The sequence below is a fragment of the Octopus sinensis genome, linkage group LG12, assembly GCF_006345805.1.
Source record: "Octopus sinensis linkage group LG12, ASM634580v1, whole genome shotgun sequence".
NCBI lineage: Eukaryota > Metazoa > Mollusca > Cephalopoda > Octopoda > Octopodidae > Octopus > Octopus sinensis.
Genome location: NC_043008.1, coordinates 27367193 through 27384139, shown reverse-complemented (window position 1 = coordinate 27384139; position 16947 = coordinate 27367193). Strand labels below are relative to the sequence as shown.

At 36.8% G+C, this 16947-nt stretch overlaps 1 long non-coding RNA gene across 1 annotated transcript in view; it reads right to left on the bottom strand.

Moving 5' to 3' along the window:
• Positions 1–8245: 8245 nt before the first annotated feature.
• Positions 8246–16947, bottom strand: part of LOC118765559 — a 20277-nt gene continuing 11575 nt past the window's right edge. The window contains exons 2-3 of the long non-coding RNA XR_005001421.1: positions 12903–12906; positions 8246–8391 (exon numbers count right to left, since the gene is read on the bottom strand). This is a non-coding gene — a long non-coding RNA (uncharacterized LOC118765559). The remainder of the gene's footprint in view (positions 8392–12902; positions 12907–16947) is intronic.

The window sequence follows — 16947 nt, the reverse complement described above, 5'->3', positions numbered from 1 at the left end:
CAGTTTTCTTTTGCCATCTGCTAAACGAAAATAGCTAAATCAAATCTCATTGACCTCCCGCATCTACAGAAGGCGGAGGGGAGGGAGGCTTATAAGAAAAGAATGTCGTTTCGCTTGACCGCACAAGAACGCCAATTTGGCTGTAGAAGATACAAAGTAAAGACAACGTTTACTACTAGAAACCTCCAGTACGACCATCATCACCACCCCAAACAACACGATCAAGTAATTTTGCCGCAGCTTTAAAGCTGAAGAAAATAATTATGTCGTTTTCGAAGGAAGAATTACTTGCATGCAAGACAATGTTTTAAAAAGATGAATACATTAAACAACTGCAAACCCCGGGAAAAAAAACTCATTTACAAAACACTCAACTTAAAAACAAGACTTTTCAAGAAACAGTAGAAAAATGTTTATGGCCCATACATCACTAGAGGAAAAAAAAATTGCCACGATTGAACTTAAATTCGACAGTGAAGAACAAGCCAAGAGCCTCTCCACAAAGTCTTTTGAATCGGAGAACCTAATGATTATTATTCCTACATACCTTGGTCGTAGGGTCACAAAAATAAAAATCAAAGATGTGCCCCTGAGATGCAAAACAAAATGTCTTGTGTCCGACATTTGTTATGATATCGTGGAGGCAATCCACATCGTGGAAATCGCTGTCCTTAACCAGCAAAATTGGTCAAGGAGTGAAAATCCTTGCTCAAGTTGATTCAATCCGCATTGAAATGATTCCACATCTTATCAAACTGGCAGACGGTTCGAATTTCTATGTGGCCGTCGAAGGCAGAAAGCTACGTTGCTACGTTTGTGGTAGTAAGTCATGCCTAAAAATCCATTCCCCATTAGAACAGAAATAACAACAACAATAACAAAAACGACAACAAGATAAAGAACAACAACCGCAACAAGAAAACCAAAAAATACGCAAAATCGGTTGCGTTAATAAATACTTTTAAAAGACTCCTGCATTTTCAAATTAATTAATATATATATATGTGTATGTTTGTGTGTGTGTGTGTGTGTGTGTATGGAAGGTTGAAAAGAAACACCCTAGTTGATATGTATAAGGAAAATAAGAGAAGGTAGAAAATCATAAGATCATTTTATCATGAAAAATATTTTAGTACCGGTTTCAGTCACTGAGGCTATTTCAATTTAGTATGAAAAACAATTAAATTATGAAAAAATTAAAAGCAAAGTTTGAAAAATATATATATTACTATAGCATTCAAATATAAGGGGTATTTTCCTTGTTTTTACCTGCCTCTCTCTATATATTTTTTACTCTTGTGGGTTCGAGGTAGCTATGAAAGCTTGTCTTTGATTGTTTAAGCAGCAACAGTAGTAAACGAATGCAGTAACAGAGAAGAAGAAGAAGAAGAAGAAGAAGAAGAAGAAGAAGAAGAAGAAGAAGAAGAAGAAGAAGAAGAAGAAGAAGAAGAAGAAGAAGAAGAAGAAGAAGAAGAAGAAGAAGAAGAAGAAGAAGAAGAAGAAGAAGAAATGAATGCGGGAGTGGTATGATAGTAGTAGGATGTTAAAAGATCAAGTGACCTGAAAGTGACTTCTGGTGGATGATAATAGTGATTGGGTCTATTTTAATGAATTCTTGAGGTATCATTTTTAATATTTGCGTGGGTGCTATTCTATGGTCGGGGCGGATATGTCAATTGTTGTAGATGCATTCAAAAGGGATCTGCATTTTGAGATAAAGAATTAATCTTTACTATTTCGTCAGCTACAGATTATATCGTTCCTGAATTGATAGAGGGGAAATTCTGAAGCTGGGTTTTTGCTATTGGCGCAAATTTTAATGTGTTGGCTGAATGCTATTTTTCTGATTTTCGAAATTTTGATCTGGGATCTGTGCAGAGCCATCCTTTGACATAGACTGTCTTTTGTTTAGTCTATGTATTGCTCTTGGCACTCAGAGCAGGTTAGTGCGTATATCAGGTTCACCGAAGCACATGTGAAGTTGCTTTTCACTGTAAAAACTTCGGTGAGGGTTTTCTTTGCTTTGGATTATCTTGATAAGCTAAGAAGTTACGATCATTTGAAGTAACGCCAAGTAAGAAATGGTAAAATAGTGATGCTTTTTCATTCTATATCACCCTGTTCCACTCCGATGATTTGGGGGACTTTTAGCATGTTACATGAAACTTTTATCCGAGACAAATAACACTGGTTTCCTTTTTCTTGCAAGTAGTGTACATATACTGGATTAATGCGTGTGTATATATATATATATTTGGAACCGGAGCGGCTGTGTCGTAAGTAGCTTGCTTCACAACCACGTGGTCCCGTGTTCAGACCCACTGCGTGGCACCTTCAGCAGGTTTCTTCAAATATAGCCTCAGCATGAGTGGATTTGTTAAACGGAAACTGAAAGAAGCCCGTTATGTATATATGAATATATGTGTGTGTATATGTTTGTGTGTCCCAGCTTGACAATCGATGCTGGTACTTTTACATCTCCAAAACACAGAGGTTCGGCAAAAGTGCTCGATAGAGTAAGTACTAGGATCACAACAAATAAGTCCTGGAGTCGATTTGCTTGACTAAAGGTGGTGCTCCATCATGGCCACAGTAACAATAACTGAAACAAGTAAAAGAATAAAAGAATATATATCTCTCCCTGTTTATTTCTGCTTTCCTTTCTATTGAAGAGCGTAGGCTCGAAACATAAAAGACTTTCTCACTTCCCGAGCGTTTAACTAATAGATCTGTTTGTTTACACAGACCTCTTCCTGGTTTTTCTTTTTTGTAAATTGTAACTATATATTACAAGCTTTACGTGGTCGCACCAGTGTTTTCCTGTCTCCACCTAAACTTCGAAGTATTCATGGATTATTCTACCTGGATTCTCTACCTGGAATTTCTTCTATTCTTCTACTCCTGGATTCCTACACTTAGGCTGCACCTCTTCTACCTATGGATTACACTAGACACTTCGTTTATTGAGATATCTGTCCAATATGCCACGACGTTTGAACCTTTTGAACTTTTATAAACTTTTTGTACCTTCTGCTTTTTCCTATTGTCTCCCTCAATCTGCACTTGTTATCTTGCCTCTCCCACCCTCCCTTTCTTCTTCCCTTTTGTCTTCTCTTCTCCCTTTCTTCCCCTTTCTCTTTCTTTCTTCCTTCTTCCTCCTACATTCTCTCCTTTTTTATATTTTTTCTCATCTCTTCTATTTTTTTCCTCACGCCTTTTGCGTTTTTTATCCTCACGTCATTTACATTTTTTCTCCCCTCACCTTTTGAATTTTCTATCCCGCGACTTTCTTGTCTTTCTCTCTCCCCCTCTTTTTGCCTTTTTCTCATTTCTCTTTTCTTCTCGTTTTTCAATCATGCTTGATTACAAACCATTCCCCTTCCACCTTCACCACCGCCTAAAATAACGTTTCCGCTGCTTTCAACTTTCTATTAACCTTTCCCTACCTTTCCTTTCTCACTCGCCACCTTTCCTTTCTCACTCGCTGCCTTCATCACCGCCTCACCCACGAAGGTTTCAGTTCTCATTCTCCACTCTGCTTCAACCATCCAAACCATATTCTGTACTACATACTACCGCCTTATGTGAGCCACCATTCGTTCTAATTTCTCCAAAATACACACCATCGACCGCCTTCACTCTCTGGCTTGTTCCATATTCTCCCCTCTGTCGCCCACCCATGCTAACACTACGTTACATAATTTACTTAAATCATTTCTTTCACCAATTTCGTCCTCGCACCAAACAATGTAAACTCCACTCACTCCTCCCTTCCATCACACCCGATGTCACTACTCCAACTCCTCCCCTTTTTTCTCTCCCTCCCTAATATGCTCCTACTACCTTCTCCATCCCTGATAAGCTCCCCGCCCTCACCAAATTCCCCGTCCCTCCGTACACTCCAACCACATGCCCCTCATCCCCTCCTTCCCAGCCTTCCACCACCGCACCATCCCTCTTACATCCAGATCTTCCCCTCTCTGAGGTGGAGCACTCCCTCCTCAGTAGGGGTCTGCGTTTCATCCAGCAACGAATTTCGGACTCGTGCCGATATCCACAGCTTTGTGTAATGCATTAGGTTGTGTGTGCTTTTCCACGACACTCCACCAGCATCTAATGCAGAGGACTGCTTCACCGACCTAGGCCGCCGACCATCCTTGTGGACGCCAGCTCCTGGCCAGTTCCGAGCTCTCGATTTTTTGGCGTGCGCCTGCTAGCGTGCTGTAGACTTGTACACGAGTCCCCAACTGAACTCTCGGCCCATTCATGTCTCCGACGCCACACGGACATCATTATAAAACCGGCCAACAAGGGTGGAGCTGTGGTAGTGTGACACGCGGACTTCTACATGGCGGAAGCTCTCCCCCAACTTCAAGACACCTGCTTCTACTGCCCTCTGCCCTCCAACCCACGCCCATCAGCCAACAGACTGTGCCCTCCACTATCCATGACCTCATCGTCTCCGCCCTCTCCCCCACCTGTAACCTCATTGTTCGCACCCCTCGCACTCCCACAATTTACTTCCACCCCCAAATCCATAAACCTAACAACCCTGGCCTCTCCATCGTCTCTGCTTGCAACTGCACCACCAAATTCATCTTCAATTACATTGAGCCTGTCTTTGCCCCTAGCGGCTTCGTTCCCCTCTCACATCACTGTCACCAACTATGCTCTTCGTTTGTTCAATTTTTCTCCTTCCCTTCTGGCCCCTCTAAACTTCTCTTCACTTTTGACATTAAGCGTCTATACACGGCGATCCCTCACCACGAGGGGCTGCGTGCACTCCAACATTTCTTTGAACTTCGACCCAACACCCAACCTGACACATCCACACACCTTCGTCTGGCCAAACTTGTCCTCTCAACTTCTCCTTCACAGGTGATTTTTACCAGAAGATCTCGGGAGTGGCCATGGCTACGAGAATGGGCCACAACTATGCGAACCTGTACGTTGGCTAAGTTGAGACCCAAATATTCTCAAATTTGACTGGTCCCACTCCTGAATTATACGGTCGTTATATTGACGACTGTATCGGTGCGATCTCACGCTACCACAAACATCTAGACTCTTTCCTCTCTTTTGTCAAACCTTTCTCTCCTTCCCTCCACTTCTCCTGCACTCTTTCCAACACCTCAATCACCTTTTTCGACATTTCGGTCAGCATTCATCAATCCACTCTCACCACCTCCATCCAATACAAACACAGAGACTTATATTCATACATCAACTTCTCCTCCCACCCTATACACACCAACCCTCCATCCCTATTCCAAATTCCTCCGTCTACGCAGGCTCTGCTGTGACAAGCCATGACTTTCAGACTCAGTCTCAACTCATGGCTTGCCATTTCATCCTACGTGGATATCCCCTCACCACTATCCACACCGCCCTTTCAGAGCACGTTCAGGGAACCATGCAACTGCTCTCTACTCCCGCACCCACCCACCGCAAGCCGTCTCCCAATTCACATCACCTACCACCCCACCACCTATATCTCTAGCGCACCATTCTCCGAACCTTCCGGCGACTCCAGTCCGACCACTCTACTTCGCACATCTTCCGTAACCAACCCCTCCCCTCCTTCAAACGAGCCCACAACCTGAGACCTCTTGGTCCACAGCTTTTTCCCTAACCCAACCTACTCACAGGCACCCACCATCGACCCTCTCATATCACTGACTCCTTCACCTGCTCTTCTAGTAAGGTCATCTACTGCACCTCCTGTTCTCTCTGTCCTTGTCTATACATCGGTCAAACGGGACGTGGCTTCGGTGACCGATTCATGGAACACCTCCGAGACATCTGACTCGGCGACGACAGCCCAGTCCCGTGCCATTTCCGCTCTACCGGTAAACATTTATAACACATATCTGTGTTCGGATTGTCCTTGCACAGGGGCCATCACGTCTTCGCCGTGAGTGGGGACTAATCTTCTCTCTTCGCTTCTTTGCGCCACATGAGCTCAACCCTCCTCCCCTCTTCATCTAACCCTGCTCCTCTCTCTTCTCTTCCTCTCACACCTACTTCCTCCCACCTACATCTACTCGCTTGCTCTAGCACCTACTTCCTCTCTTCACTCCTATCCACCTTCTCTCTTCCTCCCTCTCCCTTCATCGTCACCTCTTCCCTCATTACCCATCCCCTACACAGTCGGACCCAACCATCTCTATACATCCCATCCCAATCCACCTCATCCCTTAGATCCCACACTTGCTTCCAACACTCGCCTTCCCCACAACCTAGCCCCACACCTCGCACCACCACACCACACACTACACCACACTACACCACACCACACATCCCCATGCCACACCTCACCATACCACACACCAGCCACTACATCACACACAACCATACCACACACCACCACACCAAACCAGATTATGCAACACCACACCAGATCATACCATCCCACGCACACTAGCACTTCCCAGTACCCACACCAGCACACAGACTACCACTAACCATTTGCCAGCACCTACACTATCATCCACACAACTACAAACGCACGCACGTGCACGTCAATGTCACCAGCCCCCTTCCACACGCACATACACGCTTTCACATACACGCGAACGCTCAACTTCCTTTTGAAATCCCCACTAGTTTATTATCTCCCCTTCTTCGTAGCTCTCCTGTGTGTATCCTCTGTCCGGCATTCGCCATGATAGATCACTAGCCACTATACTTTTCTCTATTTTCGCTCCCTGCTTATTTCTGTGTTCCTCTCTGTCGAGGAGCGTAGGTTGGAAACGTAACAGACTTTCTCATTTCCGAGCGTTAAACTAATACATCTGTTTGTTGTTTACACACCCGTCTTCGTCTTTTGTATTTTCTGTAAAATGTCACTATATATATTGAAAGAAGCCCGTCGTGTATATATATATATATATATATATATATGTGTGTGTGTGTGTGTGTGTGTGTGTGTGTGTGTGTGTGTGTGTGTATGTGTGTATGTGTGTGTGTGAGAGTGTGTGTGTGGCATGTGAATGTTTGTGTGTCTCTGATTGTTCACCTACATCGCTTGACAACTGATGCTGGTGTGTTTAGCACCCTGTAAATTAGCTGTTCACCAAAAGCAACCGATAGAATATTTACTTGGTTTACAACGAATAAGTCTCGGGCTAGATTTCTTCGACTAAAGGCGGTTCTCCGGCATGGCCGCTGTCAAATGAGTGAAGCAATTAAAAAAGTATATATATATGTGTGTGTGTGTGTGTATATGTGTATGTGTGTGTGTGTGTGTATGTGTGTGTGCGTGTATATATATATATATATATATATATATACGTATATATTCAAAATGTGACCGCGCGTGTATCGTTGGCGATTTTTTCTTCCGTCTTCCCTTCCGCTCGAAAGGTTACATCCTCCTTCTTTCTTTCCTTTCCTTAGCGCCCAATAACACTATACTTGTTCCACATCCTCGCATTGTTGTGTTCTCTCTTTGTGTTTTCATGTTTGGATTAACTATATATATATATATATATATATAATATATATATATATATATTATATATATATATATATACAGTAGATAGAAAAGAGTGAAAAAAGTACAGAAGGCTTGTTTTATAAGGTTAAAGAATATATTTAAATTGTTATGTTAGAAGAATAGTGTCAGAACAAAATACCAGGAACTTTAGACTACAAGAACTCAAAAACACCCTAAGTGACAGACACTACCCAGTTCAACTCATAGAGGATGGGATCAGACGTGCAACAGAAATGGACATAGAAAAGTTCAACACAACAACACACATTCTCCGAAAATACTGCCTTACATATCCACATACAACCCCAGAAACAAAGAAAACTTCACCATCATCACCCAGAATTTAACAATACTTCGTAAGGACCCCAAATTAAAGAAAATTCTAAACATACATAAAATCATTAAAAGCTTCAAACAACCTTAATCACTTAAAAAGATTTTCACAAAGGCAAAATTGTTTTCTGAAATTACGGATGCAAAAGTAAAAAAAAATGTGGTAGACCAAAGTGCGCAACATGCCCCAAAACTTCTAGAAGGATAAGAATTCCTTTTCAAAGAGGGACAAAAATTCAAGATCAGATCTAATTTTATGTGTGCTTCTGAAAACATAATATATGTCATACGGTGCTTTGGCTGCCACCAAAACTACGTGGGGTCCACGGGATTATCACTCAGACGTAGATGCACTCTGCATCGACAACAGATTGCATTCCCAGAATACAGAATGATGCCCTTTATTGAGCATATTGAGAAATGCGCAAAGCAACAACTACCACAATTTTTAATCTTTCCATTCTATCAATATGCTATTGGAACACCAACACTAATTAGATTAAACAAGGAAACATTCTTCATTGAAAATTATAAGCCTGAACTTAACCATTCAAACATTACTATACAGAGAATCTTATCCCATCAAATAAGGAAAAATAAATATAAAGCGATTATCTCCCTTATACCGGAAGAAATCGCTTATTACCTCCCCCTGCCTGGAACTCATCTTTGCACTGCATAACGAAGACAAAACACGATGTTGGTAAAGACATTTGAGAAATTTGAAAAGTTAACACGAAATCGGTAATTTCTTCAAAAACTATGTTACTATATGAAAAATTTTATAACATTCTTCTAACGTAACGACTTAAAAATATTGTTTAACCTTATAAAACAAGCCTTCTGTAGTTTTTTCACTCTTTTCTATTTTCTATATATCCAGCCACGTACTTTCACACACCAGCTCTCTCACCTATATGTATATATATATATATATATATATATATATATATATATATATATATATATATATATATATATATTATATTAAATCAGAGATAAAACCACTATTAGGCAAATCAAACAGTGAAAATCATAAGCCAATGCATAGAAATAAAATTAATTAAAAAATATAAAATATAAAATATAAAAATCCAATTAAAATATTCAAATTAAAGTTAAAATTTTAAAAAATTATTTAAATTAATAAATTAAACTAATAAATTTTAAATATATATATATATTTATTATTATTTTATTTAATTATTTATTTATTTATTTTTTACTTTAAACTATCAAAAAGTATTAAAAGTTTAATATAAGATAAAGAGTAAAAACACAATATATTTATATTTATATTTATATGTATTAGGTTTATAATTATAAGTATAATTATAATTAGTGTTTAGCAAAAGCTTTGCTTTACCACATACCAGAATTTCGAAATAACAGTTTAATCTAATTATTCTCTACCATAAGAAAATCTCCAATAAGTTTCAATGGTAGAGAAATACCTAGTTTTAACTGCTATTTCTAAACTTCGGTATGTGGTGAAGCAAATATTTTCTTGAAAACTAATTATAATTATACTCATAATTATAAAAACATTTGTTTAAGTTTACCGATAATAGTTCTTTTAACATGCCGAACTACTTGGTAAAATTTTTAATTATTAATTAATTAATTAATTTTACCCTTTATTATTATTGATAATATATATATATATATTGGTAGATAGTGCTAGCAGTTGGAATAACCGTCTAAGTTGTTAGAATATCCGTTATTACTACCGGTATAAATTAACTATGTTAACCGTGGGCATTGATACGCAAGCATACTATACACGTAGGATACAGGTAAAAACAAAATAAACAAGAGTTTATCAGGAATCAAATTAAAAATGAGCAGAAAATAAAGACAAACTTTTGATCAAAAGACAAATTGACTACCGTCGGTTAAATATTGTGTAATCCAATAACCAAACATTGCTTACAACCGTTTCTGCTTCCAATGTCAGTAGGTGCCGCCAAAGAAAATTATGAGAGTAATATTCGCCATCCTTATAGCCCATCCGATCTAGTACATGGAACTTCATCAGAGTGGATGCAAAAACATAAAATAAAAGAAGGGAAGGCGGAAAAGCAAGGCCCCGAGAGGAGGAAAGAAGGCTTAATAAATTAGAATCATACTATGTTGCAATGTAAAGCTTGAAGTCGATGAGCAAGTGAATAAACTAGCAAATAAACTAGAAAAGTAGTTGGTGGGTTACTTTTTCTTTAGGGGCACCAGGATGTATAAATAATAAGACAATAAAAATAGCGCTTAAGTTTAATATGAGTTTGTGTTTTTACATTTTATAAGAAAAACATTTCGTCGGAATGTATCATTTCACACCAAATTGTTCTTCCATTCTTGAAATATACAGGAAAAATTAATTACTAGAGAAAAGCAAATAATGCAGAGATTCAAAGCCAACCAGTCCCTTGAATACGATAACACTCTGTGAGCGGTGTCATATCCGAGAATCAAATAAAAGAATTTATAAGAAATCTATTTAATGTTTCTCTACCCTGAAGCAAATTTTGCAGTTCAAAATACTAGAAAATTCGTACGTTATTGTCAAAGATACATTTATTTTTTCAGGATGAATATAATTTTTGACTCGCTTCAATCGCCACTACACACGCTTTTAACCAGACTGTTTAAGTATGAATAACAACATATAAACAATATGCTACATAATGTGTATAGCTATAATGATTTTCAAAAACATTTATATTGTATTTGTAATAGGGTACATTGTGAAAAACAAATGTCAGGAATATTATAAATGTCTAGACAATAAACAACAATTAAAATACTGTTACGCTACCCAATATATAATTGTAATGTAAATTAATATATCAGTCTATTTTTGAGTAAACAACAACTAATCGAACAAATATGTTGTACGCTGTCTTTCTAACACAAAATTATTGTTTTTGTATATTTACAAACCTATTAGAAATAAACCAAACTCTAAGCAGTCAAGTATTGAACAGTTATATCCTTTCAATTTTTTGTTATATTTCCTTTCATTCTTTTTAGATATTTCATATGAAACGAGAACATTGTTTAGAGATAATTATTTCCAAATGATTTGTATAAGTGTACAAAAAACAAAAAAGATGGCAATCATCTTGAAAGTCACACACACACATAACATGAACATACACACACACAAAACACACACATAGATAGAGAGATAAGTAGGTAGGAAGATAGATAGATAGATAGATAGATAGATAGATAGATAGATAGATAGATAGATAGATAGATAGATAGATAGATAGATAGATAGATAGATAGATAGATAGATAGATAGATAGGTAGATAGAATGACTTCACATAAGACTTGAATATGTTAGAATAGTATTCATCGGAATGGCCTTCCTTTGGCATTAGCTGTCTGTTATTCTTTAATATACAAGCGATAGGGAAAATTATTGATTGTATGTGCTATCATATATTAATTATACGTGATGTTAAAGACGAAATACGAATGAAATTTACCTTGTTATTGTGATAATTCTCAGCATTCTGATAATTAAAATCAATTAATTAACATTCCATTATTCTACAATAGGTACACTTTGATTTTAGCCTAAAGATTTTGAGTTATATATCCCTGGAGAATCCTGCTGAAAATAAAATAACTGTTAAGTTGATTCTTTGTCGAATTAAAAGTACAGTAATGTCACAGAGATATGAAAACGTCTTCGTTGTAGCTTGAAGCCACAGGGCTATGCAAAACAGAATTCCTGTCTTGCAGCTATTGAAAGGAATTTCAACGCCAGCCTCAAATAAGTAAACGTATTCGTGCATGATGTTTTTCAAATAATTTAGATATCTTAATATATAAAATACCCTGCATGTGTGTGTCCTCAATGCACGCCCAAATATCTGGATCAATCTGTACCATACTCGGAGAACATGAATAATTTGACGTCGTAAAGAATAATATGATCTTGATTTATTATTTTTTTTAAATTAAGAATAAATAATATTGCTCCATATATAAAGATTCTCTTCTTCAAATCCTTTCGTCAACTTCCTGTGTTTGAACTTCCTGTCTTTGGCGTCCTAACTAGCAATTATTTACACGCGCGCGCGCGTATGTATACATTTTTACAGTTGTGACGATTTCTGATAAACAGGAATTTCTAAAGGTACTTTCATGGTAGAAACAATTTTTATACGGAGATAGACGCTTATTTCTCAAGTATTTTAATGAGATAGTGCATATTGTACATTGATTTTTTAGTATATATTTCGAACATTTTGAAAAGAGATAGCCTTATTAAGACTTGATATTTTACATCTAATTCCTATGTGATTAATCTTGGTGCAAATCGACTTATTCACGCATTCATTTAACTGTTTTGCCAATGTCAACATAGTAATTAAGTGACCAGGTATTTATACACACACACGTAAGCATATATCATTACGGTTGTGACGACTTCATATAAAAAAGAATTTCTGAAGTTATTTTCATTTTTTATATTTTTCTCCAGCTTTCTATTTGTGTAAAGTATATACCTATGTGAGAGTGTGTGTGAGAGAGAGAGAAAAAATCATACGGAGATTTCATTTAATTACTCAGTTGCTAAAGTAGCATGACTACAGATTTCTGTCCCACCCACGACTTTGGATGATAGCTTTCAGAAAAAAACGGACATTTTTCAAATGAAATTTATGACGAATATGTGTTATATAATGTAAATTCAGAATATACAAAATATCTGGGGGAAAGCGTTTTATGAGGGGTGGTGAAGAGTTTTCGGAAAATTACCCAGAGTCCACTTCAATTAGATATTTTTTAATAATATTGTCTACTATGTAGATTCCGATCATATATAATTATAGGGTAAAATGAATGGGGGTTAATTTTGAGAACTGTTCCCTACTCGGGGGTGTTTCGGAACAAATTGTCCAGATTTGCTACATTTTCTCTGTTTTGTGCGTTTGTGCATCTGTAGATTTCTACTGAATCAACAGGCAATGAAGGGAAATGAAGACCTCTCCAGAAAACTCATGCTAAAAATAACAGCTAAATGTATGGTACACATAGATATGCTATTAAGACGACTTATCTCTTGCATATGATTTTGTTTTTTCAATTTAAGTATATTCCCAGGTAACGGTTCTAACAGAAACGCAGAAGACACCAGAAGCGAAAATAAGCAATATACACGCACTGTTAGATATAGAAGTGTAAAATATAATTTGTTACATAATCTCTATAATAAGCATGATATTGAATGGAACAATTTCCCGTTTGAACTTTTTTCACTATATATATGTGTGTATGAGGACACTGAGAATAAGCATGCCAGCTCTCTATGCTTTTTTATTTCTACAAAATCCGATCTTGTTTCTAACGGAGATCCTGAATATGCAAGAAAAATCTACTTTTAGAAATTTTACAACTAGGGTTAAGGGTTATATACGGATGCACAAACGCATGAAACGTAGAAACTGAAACAAATATGGTCGACTTGTTCCGAAACACCGCCAGTGGGAAACAATTCGCAAAAGTAGCCCCTAATAGTTTCCCTCCAAATCCTATATGCTTGGAATCTACTTAGTACAAGGTATATTTGTAGACAAATTCATTAATATACATCCATTTTCCTGAAAGTTAATACGAATTGAATTAGACTCCGGTAAATTTTACGAAAATCCTCCTCACACCCATCTAAAACACCTTTCCCTCAAAGTGTTGTATAGTCAACATTTGCATAATATAGCACATATACGTAGAAAATTTCACTAAAAAATATCTATTTTTCTGAAAGTTATCATCAGCCAAATTCGGGTGGGGGTAGAAAGCATGTGGTAAGATTGCAACAATTGTCAATGATCTCATAATGAATGTGCTCTCAGACGTTGCACAAAACTTTAGCAACAGTCAATGGCTATGTGAGCGAGCCATCTTAGCTCCACATAATGATGCTATCAACAAAATCAACTGGGCTCTCTTGTAGCTGTTGCCCGGACAAGAACAGTAATTCAAATCCCTTGACACTGTGATTGATCAGGAGTTTTTCCTTCTGAGTTCCAGAACTCTCTACAGCCGTCAGGGATGCTACTTCAGCAATTAACACTTTAAAAGGGGCCTAAATCATGCTGCTCATGAATCTGGATTTTCCTCGTTTGTGCAATGGCTCTAGAATGGTGGTGAAATTAATGCGGTCCCATGTTCTAGAGGCAACAATTATGACTGGTAACTATAAGAGTGAGGACGTCTTCATTCCACAGATCCTGTTGATCCCATATGACCTCGTCTTTGAATTTAAACGGATCCAGTTTCCATTTCGCTATGTCAATAAACAAGTCTCAAAACAGTATCTCATGGTTATTGGACTTCACCTTGCTTCTCTCTTGGGGAATTATATGCAGGATATTCGTGATTTGAAAGACCCCAAAATCTTTTCCTTCATACACCAATTAAAGGATACACTCAAAACATTGTATATTTGGAAGCTCTAGATAATTAAACTGTGAGTGATTTCCGGCTTTGCTTCAATACATTTGCTTATATTCACGTCATCTGATAGAATTTTTGTTAAATGTATTTATTAACAGAAGGGAGTACCTGCAGGCCATTTCTACCCAAATTTATACATGTTCAGGTTCAACGTGTTTCAGATAAGTACTGACAATTGAACGTGACTGCAAAGACAAAGACTGTTTTTTAACATCTTTAACGGTGACAACATCGGATAAAACCTATTATTGACATTAATACTTTGTACCTCAGGTAATTACTATTGAGAATTGCATAAACCTTGTTTTATTTTACTTTGAGATTTAAAAAGCATGTTTAAATTTCATTGTTTTCAATAGCCTGGGAAACACCGGGTTATTAACGTATCAAGTTGGTAACTCAGCAACTAGGAGGTAAGACCCGCGTAATCTATATTTCATGTTAGATACTTAAAAGGCATTTTAAATTTCATTATTTTCTTTAAACCGGGTTACGTTGGGTATTTCTGCTAGTATATTATAAAATATAACTAAGAATTGGTGGCTAGGCTCAACTAATATTTTACTAGCGTTATATTGTAAATGATGCCTTTAGTAAATTAAGTACCTGGTTTTCAACGTGACCAATATACACATTCTTGTATATGGGGTAGAACCTTTTCCGTTACTCCCATTGAGAAATTTTAGTAGACTTTCCAGAAAAAGACAAGTTGGTGCTTGATACAAATCAAGTGAGGGGGAAGAGAGTAGCCTCGTTCAGCTCGAGTTGAATACAATACTTAATAGTATGCTTCCTGTTTAAAACCATCATCATAGAGGACACAACTTTAACTGGATTTGGCAGTCACACGAAAAATATAACAAGCGAAAATGTTGAATTAGTTGAGGTCAGTATAGTGCAGATCATGTTTGATGTCATTAGTTTGATGGTCAGGCCGGGATGAATTTCATCGCTGATCAACATGCTTGCATCTGATTTCAATTCAACATTAACGACGACTATAATCTGACGGGTATATTGCTCATATGCACTTTTGCGAGTACGTAGTTGCCGCAAGTATATATTGTACGGATAACGAGTGTTGTGGTTTTTGAATAATGAACCGTCATAACAACCTACCACACAATCACACATCCACGCGTGCACGCACACACTCTCTCTTTCTTTCTCATTCATTCTTTATACTACCAAACATGCCGCCTATCTTAATTTATTCCTCATAACAAACGCGCACGCACACACACTTATCAAATGTGCTTACGTACTCATGTTCATAGAAACATTCTGACGTTGCAAAAACACAAAAAGATAAACACATAAATATCATCCATTCTCCCATTTAACATCCTTCATGCCAACCATTTTGTTTGTAAAAGAGTCGCCTAGATATATCTGCCGCTGCGACTTCCTTTTTTTTCATTCATTATGATGCCTCAAATATAAACAACACTTATTTTTATGAATTTTACTTTTTATTGTATTGTATTATATTTGCGTATATATTTGATAAAGTGCCAATGTCTGAAATGTTAAGTTCTCGTCTATTTCATCCAATGACTAAATTATATACTCTGTGTTCTCCTTTATTCTTTCCTTTTGTTGTTTTTAGTTCATCACTGGTGATTTCTACATTATATTTTTATTCAAAATAATATATTTATACAAACATAAAAGAATAATACTTTTGAATTATTTTAGTTTTGCTATCAGAAATGTGTTTATAATTAAAATCACTGTTGAACACCTGGATTTACTAATTAATCACCCAGCTACTGGCTATGTTAGAAGTTTACAAAATAAGAAGACTACTGAAATTGTTTATAAAATTTGTTTCTAAAATTGATGAAGGTAAAAAATTCGACAAGATTAAATTACACTGTCTTAAGACCATTCATTTGTTTCCAGTGTTTTCTGGGAAGTAATTCAATTAATTGCAAATTGAATAAAAGGCAGCAGATAAAAAAATCTCATAAGATTTTTCTTGTTGTTTTCTGTCTTGAATTTTTCTAACAAAACTAGCTATGTGGTGCCAAAGTAATGGTGGTCAAGGAAAGGGAAGTGATGAATGTAGAGGAGGTGAGGCATGCATAACTGTCGTTTGTGATTGTGGTGATTGTTTTGTTGCTAGTCGTGTCAATGTTTATGCGACTCTAGTATTTATGAAATGGATTTTTTATATACCCATGACTATAAACATGCCTTGAGTTTTACACTGAAATAGCCAGAACGTAAAATGAAAAAATGATAATAATATTGTGATTTCGTAATCTTAAATTACCATAAATTAATTTTTTTCTTCGCTGATAAATTATATTGTGTTCGTGTCATCCTCGCTTGATTCACTAAGTTATCAAGAAAGGCATTTCAAATCTATATCCTTGTATTACTTTTAATTGTTACAAATGGATTTTGATATTCACATGTAGACACTGGAAGTTTTATAAAATTGAATATAATGTTTTGTTTCAAAATGTATGAGACTACTATGCCGAATTTATAGTTACAAACCCAAATTTGCAAAGTGCTAACTGAAAAGCAAACTGCAAAACAACAACAAAAATGTTTAATTACTTTTTAGTCCGTGAGGATTGTGTGAAGTTTAGTGTAAAAATTTTGGTTAACTGGCCAGTTCAGTTTTAAGCAG